General features: G+C 44.6%; 1 non-coding gene across 1 annotated transcript; it reads right to left on the bottom strand.

The window, feature by feature from the left end:
* Positions 1-17,134: 17,134 nt before the first annotated feature.
* Positions 17,135-17,206, bottom strand: trnae-uuc (transfer RNA glutamic acid (anticodon UUC)). Its single transcript has one exon. It is a non-coding gene; the product is annotated as a tRNA-Glu (tRNA).
* Positions 17,207-19,357: the final 2,151 nt, after the last annotated feature.

The following is a 19,357-nucleotide window of genomic DNA, read 5'->3' on the forward strand; positions in this document are numbered from 1 at the left end:
GCATTCAGCATGCTTGGTTTCATTGGTCAGAACATTGAATGCAGGAGTTGGGATGTCTTGTTGAAGTTGTACAGGGCATTGGTGAGGCCACACTTGGAGTACTGTGTACAGTTCTGGTCACCCTATTATAGAAAGGATATTATTAAACTAGAAAGAGTGCAGAAAAGATTTACGAGGATGCTACCGGGACTTGATGGTTTGACTTACAGGGAGAGGTTAGACAGACTGGGACTTTTTTCCCTGGAGAGTAGGAGGTTAAGGGGAGATCTTATAGAAGTCTATAAAATAATGAGGGGCATAGATAAGGTCGATAGTCAAAATCTTTTCCCAAAGGTAGGGGAGTCTATAACGAGGGGGCACAGATTTAAGGTGAGAGGGGAGAGATACAAAAGGGTCCAGAGGGGCAATTTTTTCACTCAAAGGGTGGTGAGTGTCTGGAACGAGCTGCCAGAGGCAGTAGTAGAGGCGGGTACAATTTTGTCTTTTAAAAAGCATTTGGACAGTTACATGGGTAAGATGGGTATCGAGGGATATGGGCCAAGTGCAGGCAATTGGGACTAGCTTAGTGGTATAAACTGGGCGACATGGACATGTTGGGCCGAAGGGCCTGTTTCCATGTTGTAACTTCTATGATTCTATGATTCTATGATTCTATAATGCAGCAATCCTTCAGTACTAACCCTCCGACAGTGCAGCACACCTTCAGTACTAACCCTCCGACAGTGCAGCACTCCCTCAGTACTAACCCTCCGACAGTGTAGCACTCCCTCAGTACTGATCCTCAACAGTACTGAGCTCCCGCAGCACTGACCATCCAACAGAGTGCCAGTCCCTCAGTACTGACTCTCCGACAGTGCAGCACTTCCTTAGTACTTACTATCCGTCAGTGCAAAACTCCCTCAGTACTGACCCTCCGAAAGTGCAGCACTTCCTTAGTACTTACTATCCGACAGTGCAGCACTCCCTCAGTACTGACCCTCCGACAGTGCAGTACTTCCTTCGTACTGACTCTCCGACAGTGCAGAACTCACTCAGTACTAACCCTCCGACAGTGTAACACTCCCTCAGTACTGACTCTCCCCACAGTTCAAAACTCCCACATTACTGACCCTCTGACAATGCAGCACTCCCTCAGTCCTGACCATCCGACATTGCAACATTCCCTCGGTACTGACCGCCCGACAATGCAGCACTCCTTCAGTACTGAGCCTCTGACAGTATTACACTCCCTCAGTCGTGACTTTCCGACAGTGCACCACTACCTCACTACTAACCTGTACTGGTGGCCCCTCAGTACTGCACTGCAGTGTCAGCCTGGATTATGTGTTCAAGTCTCTGGAATTGGATTTCAATGCACAGCTTTCTAACACACAGATGAGACTGCGAACACTGAGCCACGTCTGACACCTGAAAGGAGGAGAGGGAGATGGAGGGGCTTCTGGAGGGCATTCAGGAGCGTGGCCATGGCTGATGGCACGGCTGTCAAAAATAGGACAAATAGACTGCGGATGCACAAGTGGCCAGAGGTGGAGGAGTGGAGTGTTTGGGAGGGGCTGTCGGACTGGGGAGTTTACAGAGACAGGGAGGGTTGAGACTCTGATTCAATTAAGTGTAAGAAAGAATAAAAATAAATTACAGGCTTAGGAGACTGGAATCAAAAGAAGGTCAGTAAGGGCTTCGGTGGTTGGTGAGCAACTCACCAAACAAAAAGCCAGGGATGGGGATGGAATCCCTGGCAAGGATGTGGAGATTTTGGGGCCAAATATCATGACTTCCCAATTTTTAACTGGAGGAACTGGGGGCTCATTTAAAACAGAATGTGGACCTGACAGCACAAAGACATTGGAAGGGTCAAGAGAAACGGTGGTTTTGTCAGCGTCCATCTGAAAGCTGGTCCATGTCTGTGGACTGTGTCACCAAAGGGCAGAATGTCGATGAGGAAGAGGAGGGAGCCAAGGATTATACCTTTAGAAACATCAGAGAAAACGGTGATAGGGTGGGAAGAGAAGCTTCTCCTGGCTCTGATCAAATAAGAACATAAGAACATAAGAAATAGGAGCAGGAGTAGGCGAATCGGCCCCTCGAGCCTGTTCCGCCATTCAATAAGATCATGGATGATCTGATCCTCACCTCAAATCTAAATTCATGTCCAATTTCCTGCCCACTCCCCGTAACCCCTAATTCCCTTTACTTCCAGGAAACTGTCTATTTCTGTTTTTAATTTGTTTATTGATGTAGCTTACACATCTTCCTCGGGCAGCAAATTCCACAGACAGAGGTGAGTGGAACCAAGTGAGGGAAGTCCCGCCAAAAGAGGCCAGTGTCTGATGAATGAAAAGGCGACGGGTGAGTTGTCTGTCGGTATGGAGACGGGGAGGGGTGGTCCATGGAGGGTTTTAAATCCAAGGATGAGGATTTCAAATTTAAGGGATATGGAACTAGGAGCCAGTGAGGGTCAGTGAGTCCGAGCAGTGCCTGGTGCTGGTTGGACACAGACTACAGAGTTTTGGACGAGCTCACGTTTATGGAAGGTGGGGGTTGGGTGGCCGGTCAGGAGTGCATTGGAGGAATGGAGTCTGGAGGGGACAGAGGCATTGATGAGGGTTTCAATGGCAATGGGCTGAGGAAGGAATGCAGGCGGGTGAGGGAATCACGGGGCCTTTGCGATGTAGGTCAAATCAGGTCATGAGCTCAGCTCGGTGTTACACGGGACCAGTGTTACTGGAGCCGTTAACCAATGTGGAATAAACGGATAAACTTCTGCAGTAAAATAGCGGAGAGAGGAATGTCAATGGGACACGTTCAGTGTCCGTCCCCTAATATCACCACAGTCATTTCTCGGCTGCAATCCTCAACCTGCCCTTTAACTGTCCTCGTGTCAGAGACTCGCAATTCATATTTTAACTGGGAAACTGCAGGAACAGAGTGAAACGGGTCTGCTTGTGTCCCTGGATTCAGTTTACACTGCGGAGAAATCGGTAACATTTATAAATGAATCACCAGGAGTGAACTTAGTCAACAAAATTATATAAAAACTGTAAATGGACCAGCTCATTATTATTGGATCAGTCCTGTATGAGAACAGATTTAAACTTTTTTCCTGAGAGAGGTTTGATTAAGATAATAACCTGGACTTTGAGATCTGTTTATTCACCACATTATATACATCGGAGTCAAAGCTGCTGATGTAATGTATTTGTTAAAGGCACTGTAACTAATAGCAATGGTGAGGAATATTTCCATGTCAGTGGAGACTTATCCCCTGTATAAATCAGGGCTTGTTTGCATCATTCTGGGTTGACTGCGGGATCACCGGGGACACTCTGTTGGCTACTTGCCGCCATCTGACCAAGTTGGCGGCGGCGCGGCCGCCTTTTTTCCAAAAGGTTGGCCGCACTGTCCTCCATTTTGTCCAAGGTTGTGGCCAAGCTGACTTCCATTTTGTCCAAGGTTGTGGCCAAGCTGACTTCCATTTTGTCCAAGTTGGAGGCCAAGCTGGCTTCTATTTTGGCTTGGAAGCCGCGCCAGCGGCCTTTCTTTCCAAAGTGGTGGTCGCGCTCGCCCCCATTTTGTCCGGGACTGACTCCCCGCTGGCCTCCATTCGGTCCCAGCCCGGCTGCCCCTGTGCAAATACACTTCAAAATATATAAACACATCATAAATATACAGGTAATATATATATATATATGTTAATCACATGTCGTTGTTGTTGGTGGTGGTGGTCTGATGATAAAGACCGCCACTCTGGCATGACTGGGTGCAAGCTGGGCACCCTGGCTGCACCCTGGCATCATTCTGGGTTCACTGCGGGATCACTGGGGACACTCTGTTGGCGACTTACCGCCATCTGAACAAGATGGCAGCGGCGCAGCCGCCTTTTTCCAAAAGGTTGGCCGCGCTGTCCTCCATTTTGTCCAAGGTGTCCGTCCCCTAATATCACCCACAGTCATTTCCAGGCTGCAATCCTCAACATGCCCTTTAACTGTCCTCGTGTCAGAGACTCACAATTCATATTTTAACTGGGAAACTGCAGGAACAGAGTGAAACAGGTCTGCTTGTGTCCCTGGATTCAGTCCACACTGCAGGGAACCTGTAACATTTGTAAATGAACTACCAGGATTGAACATGGTCAATACAATTGTAAAAAAACTGTAAGTGGACCCGCGCATTAATGTTGGATCAGCCCTCTTTGAGAACAGATTTAAACTTAATTCCTGAGAGAGGTCTGATTAAGTAATATCGTGGACTTTGAGATGTTTGTGTTTTATTCACCACATTATTTCCATCGGAGTCAAAGCTGCTGATGTAATGTGTTTGTTAAACTGACTGTTACTAATAGCAATGGTCAGGGGTAAAACCGTGTCAGTGGAGACTTCTCCCCTGTATAAATCAGGGCTTGTTGGAATGGATCAGCTCAGAGTGCCTGCTGGAGCTGTGGTTTCCGGGCCAACAGAAGTCAGTGCTTCTCACAGAAATGGAATATCCAGTGATCAATCAGATAATGCTAATTTATTATCCAGTTCTTGCAGCAATTGGAGTTCCCGGTAAGCCGTTATTTCATCTGTTAATGGTGTAAATCGGTGTTAACTCTGCTGCTGTACTTGGCAAATTGTTTTTTGTCCCTACATATTTTACACAGTCACTTGTTCTGTTCTATTGGTTGAATGATGGAATGTGTTAAGCCTCTGCTCTTTCGGTATTGAGGCGCTGCATTATATCTGTCATGAATTTGTCTATCCAACCCTGGCATTGTTACTGCATTATTCTCTGTACTGAATGTATTGGGCTAAGAGTTGGTATCAGACCATCAGGAGCTGATAACAGTTTCTTGTTGTGGAACTAACCTGTCCTGGAATATGTTTTCATCAATGTGTTTTCAGTGATTGATAATGAGACAGCTGAAGGTCTCGGTTTTAAAAGGAGGCAGCGGAATGTCCTCCCTCCCCAATAACATGCTTCAGTTCAACTGGGGTTTCAATGTATTTATTGGTGATCACTGTTATGAAATATTATTTCATTATGTGTGTATCTGACGCCGCTTCAGATGTCTGGATATTGAACTGAGTTTTCTGCTGACTCTTTCACATCTCCTTCTCTGCTTCACTGTGGATGAATTCACTGACTGTCACTGGACATCACTGTAAAATGAAATGTTTTGATGTTTTGTGGTCTCAATTTGCACTGTCCCTGTTGAAATCAGCAGCCCTTCTATGTACCTGTAGATTATAAGTATGATGTTGGTGTTTTGTTAATTGAACAATCCCGCCATCTATCCCTGTACCCTATAATTACAGGAGAAGGAATCTCAATTATTGTGAGATCTGTCTGGGAGAGGGATTCGATTCTGTTTATTCCATGACTTGCAGATGAAGTGAACAGTGTAGCTGAACAGGTGGAGAATTGGGTGATCTGTAGAAATATTAAACTATTCCACAGAGGCTTCATTATTTAGCAAACTGACACTGAGAATAGGATCGGTGGAACACGGGGCTGGTGAACAGAATGCAGACACAGGATGATAGGATTTAATCGGATATGAAAATGGACTTGAGAAAGAGAGTAGAGTGAGTGATAGAGAGGGAGACTGAGAGGGAAAGCGAGAGGCTGTGGTGTGAATAATTCATCAGAACGAACTACTGAAACTTCCAGTACAATTAAACGGAGAAAAAATGAATTGAATGTGTTATTATGGTATTTTCAGATTGGGTGAGTTTTTATTGTGGGACTTGCTCCTCATGTTTATATCCCTGTCAGGTCCTCAGTCTGTTTTTGTGAATGTTCCTTGTTTTCCAACTTAACACGAAACATAATTAAAATTTGCTGAATAAAATAGAATCAGAAATGTCTTGATCGTGATGAATTGTTCGGACACTGTACGTTAAAGTTAGGCTGAATTCAATAAATTTAATTTCAAGTGAATTACAAAGTAAATTTATTGTACACATTTTATAACTGCACAGTTTCCCTGACATCAATAACCACAGAAATGAACTGTTGAATGTATTAGTTGGATTGTTTTAGTGGGACCGATAGATTAGATTTCCTCTCACACTCTGCTGCAGTCTCTCCCTGCTAATCCCAGCCTCTCCTCCCATTGCATTCAATCCTCTGTCTCCTCATCCCTTGCTTCAGTTTGTCCACTTTCCCAAACCATCTGCTCCTGACTCCCCTCCAGCTCTTACATGTCCTTTTCCTTGTCTCCCTCCCAATCTCACTCACTCGCTCGGTCTCCAGCTGCCTTTCCCGTTTCGTGCCAGCCACTGTCGGCTCTCTTAACCCAGCAAAATAAACCAGCTGTACCTCCCCCGTCCCCTCAACTTCCTGACCCTACGCTCTCTTTCCCCGTCCGTCTGGAGCCCAAATCCGGCTTTAATCCGCTGGATTCCCGGTCTGTTAAACCCCTTCTCCCTTCCCCACCGGCACTGCGCCCTCACTCAGCCCTTCCAGTGGATCCGGTGCTCACTTTATTCACTTTCTGTATCCATCTCCCAATTCATTATTGATCATTGTGTTTAAAAACATCTCTCTGCCCGAAAGCGCTGCCCAGGTCAATCAATCACTTTCCACCCTTCGATGCAGCAACGAAGCTGGAAATTTCAGCCCAGATCCTCTCAAACTGCTGCTTTGGCTCCAGGTCTGATCAGTAATTTCCCTGACTTTTTTTCTCTCTCATATAGTCAACTTGGTGGCGATTGTGATCCTGTCCCGAGGAAAGTGCGGTCTCTCCAAATGTATCAGTGTCGACCTGGTGGGAATGGCAGTGGCCGATCTGATGGTCGTTATCATTCGTGTGATATTAGTGGCAATTAATGCGATGTATAGCCCATGGTCATTCCTGAGCATTACCCCTGTGTGTAGTTCGATTATCTTCTTGAGTAATGCAGCCATCGTGGTTTCTGTTTGGTTCACGGTCGCTTTCACCTTTGATCGATTTGTGGCTATTTGTTGTGAGAAGCTGAAAACTAAATATTGCACCGAGAGAACGGCGGCTGTGGTTCTGGGAACAGTGAGTGTGCTGGGCTGTTTGGTGAATGTCCCCTGGAACTTTGCATTTGAACCTGAATATATAATTGATAATGTTCCCTGGGGTTGTGAGACTAAACCGAGCTTCCGTATTTCCCCCGCGTGGGCCGCATTTGACATGTTTCACCTCATTTTAACCCCTTGTGTCCCGTTCTGTCTGATTTTGCTGCTCAATGTTCTGACTGTCAGGAGTATTTTAGTGTCCAGTCGAGTCCGCGGAGGACTCCGGAGCCGCAGCAATGGAGTGAATCACAAGGACCCAGAGATGGAGAACCGAAAGAAATCCATCATTTTACTCTTCAGTATATCGGGCAGTTTTGTACTGTTGTGGCTGACATATGTTGTATTTTACATTTATGTGCGAATTGCAGACATTCGGTCTTATTACTCCTTCACTGACCCTGTTTACCTCACAGATCACACAGCAAAGATGCTGCAGCTTCTCAGTTCCTGCACAAACACGTGTATTTATGTCCTGACCCAGACTAAATTCAGAGAGGAGCTGAAGAACGCGGTGAAATACCCACTCAATCTAATTGTTAAATTAGTGAAATCATAGAAAGAGCTGAAGGGTTTCAAGCACTAGAACCAAATCCCATTTCATTCTCCATCCACTACACTTCCCAGGCGACGGAAAGTACATATTATATTAGCAGCACGGAGTCCTGAAATGATCTTAAATCTGATTCTGAGATTATATTTTATTGATAATCTGACGTATTGAGGCGGGATTTGCTTTGCAGACAACACGTGAATTGTTGTTCAAAATGAGGGCACTAATTAACTGGACTTTAATTAACTGACCGCAAGACAAAATGGGCAAAGCTGGAAATCAAAGTCTCTTCTGTGGACCTGATCAGGATGTGTGTACTTCACATAAATGTTGAGAGAGAGTGAGAGAGGAAAGGGGAGAGGGAGAGAGAAAGAGGCAGGGAGAGAGCGGGACAGAGAGAGAGAGAGGGAGGGGGAGAACGGGAGACAGAGAGAGAGTGAGAAAGAGGGAGTGATGGAGCGAGAAAGAGGGAGAGAAAGGGCGAAGCAATTAGAGAGAGACAGAGACAGAGAGAGGGAGACAGAGAGAATGAGAGAGGGAGAGGCAGAGACAAAGAGAGAGTTGGAGAGAGACAGGTAGAGAGAGACAGAGAAAGAGAGACAAAGGGGACGAGAGAGGGAAAAGGCGAGAGAGGGAGAGAGAGTGGGAGAGAGAGAGGGAGAGAAAGAAGGAGAGGCAGAGAGACAGAGAGGGAGATATAGAGAGAGGGAAGCGAGGAAAAGAGAGAGAGAGACAGAGAGAGTGGCACAGAGAGAGGCCGAGAGAGAGACAGAGAGAGAGACCAGGAGAAAGACAAAAAGAGAGGCAGGGAGAGACAGACACAGAGGGAGGGAGAGACAGAGAGGGCAGAGAGATGGAGATATAGAGATAGATAGAGATGCAGAGGGAGAGAGACGAGAGACAGAGAGAGGGACAGACAGAGAATACAAGGACAAAATAAATGTACAAATTATGTACCAGAAAGAAAGAGGGACGGAGGCAGAGTTACTCAGAGACGGAGAGAAATAAAGAGTAAATTATTAATACAAGAGAGAAACATAAAGAGAGAAAGAAAGCATATATTTATATATAATGAGAGAGAGAGAGACACTGCCAAATAATTACAAAGTGATTGGAGAGGAGAGGTAAATAGACAGAAATCAATTCAAAGTCACTAGAGACTGAGGGAGAGTCAGAGCAGGAGGGTGTCAGACATAAAACGACAAAGAGAAAAAGAAAAAGAGGAACAGAAAACAGGGAGAAAATAGAAAACAGGAGAGAGGAGGAGAAATGCAAATATTAAAAAAGAGACTGAGAGAGATGGAATGAAATACAGAAACAGATGCAAAGAAGAGTTCGAGAAGTCAAATAGAAACAGAGAGAAAGAAGTAGACAGAAGTAAAACTCGAGAGAGTGAGAAGCAAAGAGAATGAAATTAAGACAGATGGAAAGGGAAGGAGGGAGAGACAGATAGAAAGAAGGAAAATGGAAAAGTAGATCCACAGAGAGAAACAAAGATAGAGGTGATGCCGGGAGGCTGCACAATAAAGTCACTCAGCCATGTGTACCTGACCCTGACCATTACTTACTGCAGGAGTTTCCCAGCTGCTCTGTGTAGTGAACATTCATCTGATAAACGAAAGCCTGAGACTAAATCGGCTTCAGCATGTCTGAAGGAACAGAACGATTAAAAGGAGGAAGGGCTGTTAGAAGGACTGTTAATGACACGTTGTGAAAGACCACACAGCAGAGGATAGATCACCATAGCAATAATAACGATTCCAAGAGGGCTGGAGATGGTTTGAACTCCTGCCGGCTTGAGTTGGTTACGTTGTGGACACTGAGAGAAAACAAGTGAAGTGTCAATCAATCATGGGTTGTATTTGTAGGAACCTATTTTTGATAACGTACTGTCCCCAGAGGTGTGGTTCTATGTTACAAAGAAGCTGGGCAGAAGTTGAGTGGAGAGAGACACAGATCCACCACTGCTGCTCCAAACTCACCTTTCGCTTCCTGGCAGCACCACCTCACCTGGAATCTTCCTGACTGCTCGCTACCTCCCAACTTGATGCCTCGATGCTGGTTTACAGATTGCCTGTGAAGCAGATGACCTGGATACAAGAGAAAGACAGGCTACACTACAACGGTATCCATCAAAACGCCTGGAATCTTCCAGACAAGTTTGAGTCAACCATGAGGATATAACTTTCGTTATCAGCTTCGTCGAAGATAGACATTGGATTTCCAAACGGTTATGCATTTTGGGAATTCAGAATGTGTTGTTTTATTGGTGTAAAAGCAATTCTAAATCGGGTATAATCCCAAGATGTTGATTAAATTCGAATGTAAATCTTTCTAGTGTATTAAGAATAATAAATGATTGCTTTCTTCAGAAAGCCATGGTTTGTGCCTAAAGTTTCTTTAGGATAAAGAGCCCATTATTTAAATATAAATTTTAACCTTTTGGAGATAAAAAGGCACTGCCCCAAATTAAAGTGTAAAATCACTTGGCACCTTTTTGCTCCTCCATCTGGACCATGTGTAACTTTCCCAGTGAGCTGCTGGATTCTGTAATAAATCACAATGTACTCTTACCCCTTCTGCTATCTTACTAAACTGGACAGTGTCCCGCAGCACTCTCCTGTTCTGTTACTCTTACAAATACTGTTATTGTTTCAGATTAAAGAAAAATATGAATAATAGAGAAATGAACCAAATCCTGCATTCAGATTGAGTCCAATTCTACTCTGATTTATTTAATAGAAGCTAGAATTGCAAACTCTACACAAAATGGCTCATTTGACCTTTCTTCCGAATGCTTGGTCTTTCCTTCTCCATAAGCATTAGGTCCAAATAATCAAATGTTAATCCATTTTTTTGCAGAAGTTCACATTTTGGTCCTTGATTTCATCACTGCTCTGCTGTCTTTGTGTTAAACACCAGCTAGTGCCAGTCACACTCCGTTTGTATCTTTAACTGTAGTTCAACAGTGATTTAACAGGAACAGCAAATGAACACTCTCCGTATCTCACACCAGAACAAGCTTCATCTTGCCCCTCAGTAAGATGACTGCCAATTTGGTGGCCATTCGGTTTCAGGATCAAGGCGGCCATTTTGTTTAAGCTTCATGGCGGCCAATTTGTTCAATATGACCATCTTGTCCCCCAGTAATTTGACCGCCTTGCCCCTCAGTTAAATGGCAGCCTTGCCTCTCAGTAAGATGACTGCCTTACTGGTGTCCATTTTGTTTCAGGTTCATGACATTGAAGTTGTTTTTCATAGATTTAAGGTTTCATGGTAACTACGGCACAAGAGGAGGCCTTTCGCCCCACTGTGCCTGTGCCAGCTCTTTGAAAGGGCTGTCGAATTCGTCCTATTTCCCCCTTTGCTTTTTCCCCACATCCTTTATGGAGGCTTTGTAATAGTAATTGTATTATGCAAATACATATATATGTGATAATGCATATTGATGTTGTAGTAGTTGCTGTGAGATATAAATACAAGTTGTTGTCGATAAACATTGTCTCTCAATCTTTTACTACTTAGATTCTTCTCCTTTATAAACTGGGCTTTGTTTCTGTGTAATTGAATGTTGCTGAGAGATTGTCCCTGTAACTGACTGAGGGATCATGCTGTGTGTTAGGTTTTTTTAAAAAAAACTTTTTGCTTTGGCTCTTTTAAATGTCATGAATGTGTTTGAACTCTTTGGATGATAGGAAAAAGCCACAAACTGTAAGTTGACCACAAACTACAGGCTTTCTCTCCACAGGGCACTGACCGAGGCCTTCAACACAGGCTGCACCCAATGAGACTCACGTGAGATTTGTTTGGGTCACTGTGGGATCAATGGGAGCACTGTGGGGTCACAGGTTGCTGTGGGATCACTGGGACACTGCAGGTTCACTGGGGTAATTTTGGGATCACTGGGACACTGTGGGATCAGTGGGATCACTTTGAGAGAACTGGGGCACTTTGGGGTCACTGAGACACTTTGGATCACTGCGGCAATATCACTGCGTGCACTGTTGGATCAGTGGGTCACGTTGCGTTCACTGTGGGATCACTGGGTGCACTGTAGATCATTGGGACACTGTGCATGACTGAGGCAATATCACGAATGCACTGTGGTATCAATGGGTCACTCTGCAATCACTGTGGGATCACTGGGTGCACTTTAGATCACTGGGACACTTTGGATCAATGGGGCACTCTCACTGAGTGCACTGTGGGATCACTTGGTCATTGTAGGAACACTGTGGGATATTTAATTACCCAAATGGGCCGAATGGCCTGTTTCTGTGACGTGCTGAATTCTATGTAATATTTGTATAATATATATTTTATTGTATTTTATATAAAGAAGTAGCTGTTGGAAAACAGAAATAGTAGTCGGACCGAATGGACACTGTACTGTGCTGTACTGTACATTCGATGTTAAATATATATATATATATAAATATATTATTAGATTATATATTGTATTATATTTTCTACTCCAGAAGTTGTTGTCAAATAAGAAATTCAGGGTAACTTCTTTACCCAGATGGGCTGAATGGCCTGTTTCTGTGCTGTGCTGTTCTATGTAAAATATATGTAAAGATATGTACGGGGTTAAATTCGATAACCCCCGAATCCGGGAGCGGGGGTCGATTAACCCCCACGTGATTAACCTGAACCCGGTCATTGAGATGCAGACAGTCCGTGAGATTGGTGCTGCCTGGTGATTCACCTGATTCCTGCGAGCAGTCAGGCCTGCCTGCGCTGTTCAGCGGCTTCTCACCAGCAGGGGGTCGATATTGTGTGAGTGGTCAGCACCTCTGAAAGGCAACCTGCACCTCACAAAGTCAAACATTTGATTCAGATACAATCCTCCGGGGTCATTTCTTCTCGTACAATTTTGATTGGCAGTTTCTTTTGAATTAAACAGACCATTGCTTAAAATGACTGGCTCCCAGTCACTGAATTGAAGGCATTTATCAGCCTGCCTTTTTCAAACTGGTGAGTCTGTTTGGAATCTCTGAGAATGTTAATCAAGTCGACAGCTTCCATAGTTTGTGAGAAAAAGACAACAAAGAACCAGGATGTTCGAAAGTTCGGTCACAGTTTCGTATAGTATTTGTGAATTATTTATAATTTTTTTTCCAATAAGGATCTGGTTGAGCTTTACAGTAAAACTGTTGTCTTACTGCTACTATTTGTTTGTTCTCTTACTATTTCATCAATTTGTTTGGCAGTTAAAGTCTAAAACAAGGTCCAGTGTAGTTTGACTCTGTCACTCTCTGAAGAGCAGGCACTATTAGGCACTGGATAGAACGAGTGGGCTGAGATAATCTGAAGGGGTTTCACTGTTCATTACCTGGAGCCCTTCAAATGTTACATTGATATCAGGACAAGCGGAAACACTGAGACATTGGGAGTGAAGCCTCACCTAACAGAGGAGCTGCTTTTTCAAGCTTAGAAATACAGCTGATTTTATATCAGCAAAATTTGATTAAAGTCGGCAAAAAGGCAACGATATCTGAACTGTCGCCACTATCTGAGAAACACAGACATTTTACTGATCGGAGAATAATGATCTTGTTCAAACCGTACAAAATAAAAATCAATTGTAATCATTTTATGATAACGATCTGATATGAAGCATTCTCCAACCAAACAAAAGCACCAAGCATTCCCAGGACATTGAGAGATTATGTGAACGGGTAAAACTGTGGCAAATGGAGTTCAATGTGGGGAAATGTGAGGTCATCCACTTCGGATCTAAGAAAGATAGATCAGAGAGTTTTCTAAATGGTGAGGAGCTCGGAACTGTGGAGGAGCAGAGAGATTTAGGGTCCAAGTACAGAAATCATTAAAAGCTAGTGGACAGTTACAAAAATAATTTAAAAGGCTAATGGAATGTCGGCCTGTATTTCAAGAGGGCTGGAATATCAAGGGGTGGAAGTTATGTTCCAGCTGTACAGAGCTCTGGTTAGAGCCCATCTGGAGGACTGCATTCAGTTCTGGGCACTGCACCTCAGGAAGGATATATTAGCCTTGGAAGGGCTGCAGCGCAGATTCACCAAAATGATATCGGGGCTAAAAGGGTTAAATTATGAGGACAGGTTGAACAGACAAGGCTTGTATTCCCCTGAATATAGAAGATTAAGACGTGATTGAATTGAGGTTTTTAAGATGATGAAAGGAGTTGATAGGGTAGATAGAGAGAAACTACTTCCTCCGTTGGGGGAGTCTGGAACAAGGGGGCATAACCTTAAAATTAGAGCTCGGCCGTTCAGGGGTGATGTCAGGAAGCACTTCTTCACAAAAGGGTAGTGGAAATCTGGAACTCTCTCCCGCAAAAGTCTGTTGAGGCTGGGGGTCTATCCGAAATTTCAAAACGGAGATTGATAAACTTTTGTTAGGCTTTGGTATTAAGGATTCTGGAACAAAGGCTGGCAGATGGAGTTAAGATACAGATCAGCTATGATCTAATTGAATGGCGGAACAGGTTGAGTAGCTGAATTGTCTACTCCTGTTCCTAATTAAAAGGCTCGTGTTGCTGAGTGGACTCCTCTTGTTCCTATGTAACATGCTCGAGGGGCTGAATGGACTCATCATGTTCCTATGTAACATGCGCGAGGGGCTGACTGGCGTCCAGATCCTGTCTAACAGTCTCGAAGGGCTGAATGGCCTCCTCCGTTCCAATGCAAAAAGCTCGAGGGTTTTAATGGCCGAGTCCTATTCCAGTGTAATAGGCTCGAGGTGCTGAATGGCCTTCAGTTCCAGTATAACACGCTCGAGGGGCTGAATGGCCTACTCCTGTTCCTATGTAACAGGCTTGAGGGGCTGATTGGCCTCCAGGTTTGGTGTAACGGGCTCGGGGGCTGAATGGCCTCCTCCTGTTGCTATCTGACAGGCTTGAAGGGTTGATTGGCGTCTAGATCCTGTATTACAGGCTTGAAGGTCTGAATGGCCTCCTCCTATTCCTCTGTAACAGGCTTGAAGGTCTGTCTGGCCTCCAGTTCCGGTGTAATGGGTTCGAGGGGCTGAATGGCCTTCAGTTCACGTATAACACGCTCGAGGGGCTGAGTGTCCTCCTCCTGCTTCTATGTAACAGGCTTGAGGGGCTGATTGGCCACCAGATCTGGTGTAAGGGGCTCGAGGGGCTGAATGGCCTCCTCCTGTTGCTATCTGACAGGCTTGAAGGGTTGATTGGCGTCTTGTTCCTGTACAACAGGCTCGAAGGGCTGAATGGTCTTCAGTTCCCAGATAACAAGCTCGAGGGGCTGAATGGCCTCCTCCTGTTGCTATTTGACAGGCTTGAGGGGTTGATTGGCCTCAAATTCCTTTATAACAGGCTCGAAGGGCTGAATGACCTCTCGTGATTCTATGTAACAGGCTTGAGGGGATGATCGGCCTCCAGTAACGATGTAACGGGCTTTTGGGGCTGAATGTCCTCCTTCTTTTCCTGTGTAACAGCCTTCAGAGGCTGAATGGCCTTCAGTTCCCATATAAGAGGCTTGAGGAGCTCAATGGCCTCCTTCTGTTCCTGTCGAACATCCGTGAAGGACTTGCCGCCATTTTGTCAAAGTTGGCCGCCGTACTTGCCACCATTTTGTCTAAAAATTAGAGCCGGACCTTGCAGGAGCGAGATTAGAAAACATTTCTACACACAAAGGGTGGTGGAAGTTTGGAACTCTCTTCCGCAAACGGCAATTGATGCTAGCTCAATTGCTAAATTTAAATCTGAGATAGATAGCTTTTTGGCAACCAAAGGTATTAATGGATTTGGGCCAAAGGCGGGTATATGGAGTTAGATCACAGATCAGCCATGATCTTATCAAATGTTTGAGCAGGAACGAGGGGCTGAATGGCCTACTCCTGTTCCGATGTCCCTATGATATTATTCATATCGAATTCCGACAGGCATTTGATAAGGTTCCACACAAGAGACTGTTGGCAAAAATGAAAGCGCATGGAACTTGAGGCAATGTATTGACATGGGGAGAGAATTGGTTAGGAGATAGGAGTCAGAGAGTAGGGATAATGGGTACTTACTCCAATTGGCAGCATGTGAATAGTGGTGTCCCCCAGGGATCTGTAACTGGGGTCTCAGCTTGCCACCATATTTATCAATGACTTAGATGAAGGAACAGAGGATCCAAGTTTGCTGATGACACTAAGTTAGGTGGTACAGTATGTAGTGTGGATGCGAGTGTAAAGTTGCAAAGGGACATTGATAGATTAAGTGAGTGGGCAAAACTATGGCAGATGGAGTTCAATATGGGGTAATCCACTTTGGACCTTTGGTCAGGGTATTTTACAAATGGTAAGAAGCTTGGAACTGTGGAGAAGCAGAGAGAATTAAGGGTTCATTTCCATAAATCAGTAAAAGCTAACGGACGGGTCCAAAAATAATTTAAGGGGCTAACGGACTGTTAGCCTTTATCTCAGGGGGCTGGAATATAAAGAAGTGGAAGTTATGTTCCAGTTATATAAAGCTCTGGTTCGACTGAGTCTGGAGTAACTGCGTTCAGTTTTGGACACTGCACCTCAGGAAGGATAGATTGGCCTTGGAGGGGGTGCAGAGCAGATTCACCAGAATGTTACCGGGGCTAAAAAGGTTAAATTATGAGGACAGGCTGCAAAGACTCGGCTCGTATTCCCTCGAGTATAGAAGATTGAGGGGCGGCCTGAGCGATGTGTTTGACATGTTTAAATGATTCGATAGAATAAACAGAGATCGAATCAATTTCCTCTGGGGAATCAAGAACGAGGGGGACAGAGCCTGAAAATTAGAACCATGCCATTCAGGTTCGAAATCAGGAAGCACTTTTTTACACAAAGGGCAGTAGAAGTCTGGAACTCTGTCCCCCAAAAGACTGCGGATGCTGGGGGTCAATTGAAGCTTTCAAGACTGAGATCGGTAGATTTTTGTTGGGTAACGGTATCGAGGGATCTGGAGCAAAGGTGGGGAAATGGATTTGAGGTACAGATCATCTCTGATCTAATTGAAGGGCGGAACAGGTTCAAGGGGCTGAATGGCCTCCTCCTGTTCCCAATGTAAATGTTGAGAATATGTTTTGTTGAGGCTGTGACGTCAGGGTCAACCCCTGTCCAAACAAGGCAGGTCACATTTGGGAGTTTAATAACTTTGAAATGAACATTTTTCTTTTGTGACTTGTGCAACTTCGATCAATTGAATCGTTATGAAAGAGAATCAATGCAGTCATTCGAACTTCTGGCTGATAACCCAAACAGAGGTTTCTGCAATGTAGCAGTTATCACGTTTGCTTTATACATGGAAAGTCCCTGGTTCAATCCTGAGCAGAAACATTATGTTGGGGCAAATTTATTTTTTCTCTGTGAAATAGCCGGTCTGTTAAATTTAACACAAATTCGTGGTCTCACGAGCATTGAACATTTAAAACCGAGCCCTTCAAAATACAGTGTGTAAAATGAGAAGGGATAAAAAGTTCATCGCACAAAATAACGTTATCGGTTAATTAATGGTGATTAAAACAATGATTGTTTTTTCTCTTCCCACAGACTTTGAGTCAGTTCATGCGACGAATATAACAAGTGTTCAAAAGTTGCTTCCCTGACCGGGAATCGAACCCGGGCAACGGCGGTGAAAGCGCCGAATCCTAACCACTAGACCACCAGGGAGCGCTGTTGGTTAGTTTATCAGATGTAATATGGATTTCCCTTTCTCTGTGATTCAGTTTTTAATTTTTTTTAGCTCCTGATTGCGGATATTCCCGTGATTAAATAGGAATAAAGTACAATAGGCTCAGGAAAACCCAAAGAGGTGGCATCCCGCTCACCGAGCCTCAAAAGCAGCATTTATCTTACCAAGCACTGGAGTGAGTGGAACTTTCTCCAGGGGGGTCTCAATGTGGAAAGGGTGACCAGTGAAAAAGTTATTTATCAGTCAGGATGGCCGAGCGGACGAAGGCGCTGCGTTCGAGTCGTAGTTTCCTTTGGAGGTGTGGGCTCAAATCCCACTTCTGACATCGGTTATTTTGACTCCTATTTTATTTGTTGCTTGAGCTGCAGTTGATTTTTCGGCCCAGTTGATTTACTTTTCCCGCAATAACCAACCCGGTCTCCGTCCACGGCACGTTTTGACGCCCACCGGCTCATCCCTAAACCGAGCTTTAAACGAAAATATGCTGGAAAAACAAGGCGATAATTCAACAACGATGGAGAGAACAGACACTTGGGGAAATATACCATAGGAACAGAAGAATGCCATTCAGCCCCTCGAGCACGCTCCGCCATTTGATAAGATCATGGCTGATCTGTGATCTGACTCCATATACTTGCCTTCAGCCCATATCCCTTAATACCTTCGGTTGACAAAAAGCTATCTATCTCAGATTTAAATTTAGCAATGAAGCTAGCATCAATTGCCATTTGCGGAAGAGAGTTTCAAACTTCTATCACCCTTTGTGTGTAGAAATGTTTTCTAATCTCACTCCTGAAAGATCTGGCTCTAATTTTTAGACTGTGCCCCCTCGTCCTGGAATCTCCAACCAGCGGAAATAGTTTATGTCTGTCCATAAAATGTCAATGACACAGTCAATGAAAGGTGCAGTTCACGAAGGCGACTCACGAGCACCTTCTCAAGAGCAATTAGTGATGGGCAATAAATGCTGACCTTGCCATTGACACCCACATCCCATGAATGAAGACAAAAAATGTCGCCTGCATGGCCGAGTAATTTCCTGCTGCTAAATGACGGGAAGAATGAAACCATCGGCTTCAGTCCTTTGAACGAACTGTATACACTTGCCGTCGAGCTCAATCCCCACTTGGTCCTCTGCCCGAATATCTACTGCTTCAGAAAATCCTCCATAACATAGAATCACAGCATGGAAACATCATAGAAGGAGGCCATTCGGTCCATCGTGCCTGTGCCAACTCTTTGAAAGAGCTATCCAATTAGACCCACTCATTTTCCCTTTCCCCATAGCCCTGCAAAATTTCCCCCTTCAAGTATTTATCCAGTTCCCCTTTGAATGTTATTATTGAATCTGTTTCCACCACCCTTACTCGCTCCATAAAAACATTCTCCCCGTCTCACCTCTGTTGCCAATGACCTTAAATCTGTGTCCTCTGGTTACCATCCTTTCTGGCACTGGAAATAGTTTCTCCTTATTTATTCTATCAAAACCGTTCATGATTTTGAACACCTCTTTTAAATCTCCCCTGAACCGTCTCTGCTCAAAGGAGAACAACCCCAGCTTCTCCAGTCTCTCCACCTCACTGAAGTCCCTCATCCCTGGCACCATTCTAGTAAATCACCTCTGCACCCTCTCCAAGACCTAGACATCCTTCCAAAAGTGTGGTGGGCAGAATTGTGTGGTGGCCAGCTGGGGCCGAACCAGTGATTTATAAAGGTTTAACATAAGTTCCTTGCTTTTGCACTCTATGCCTCTGTTAATAAAACCAACGATTCCGAATACTTTTTTTTTACAATCTATTCAACTTGTCCTGCCACTTTCAAAGATTTGTGTACGTATACCCTAAGGTCTCTCTGCATTTTGAGCAGTTCCTTTTCTGTGATGTGGTAATTTGGGTGCCGGGTGTGTGTAATTGGATTTGCTGCAGTCATGCTGCCGCGGACAGGTGAAGGCTGCTTCTGAGGCTGCCTGACACCTGGTGGGAGTGGCTGAGGATTTGGTAACGGCCTGGATAGCTCAATCGGTAGAACATGAGACTCTAAATTTTAGGGTCGTGCGTTCAAGCCCCACGTTGGGCGAAATGTGTTTTAAACTTTTCCGCTGCTTTCGCGAGTGAACCCTCCGCATGCTT

Source organism: Heptranchias perlo, unplaced genomic scaffold, assembly GCF_035084215.1.
Source record: "Heptranchias perlo isolate sHepPer1 unplaced genomic scaffold, sHepPer1.hap1 HAP1_SCAFFOLD_47, whole genome shotgun sequence".
Lineage (NCBI taxonomy): Eukaryota > Metazoa > Chordata > Chondrichthyes > Hexanchiformes > Hexanchidae > Heptranchias > Heptranchias perlo.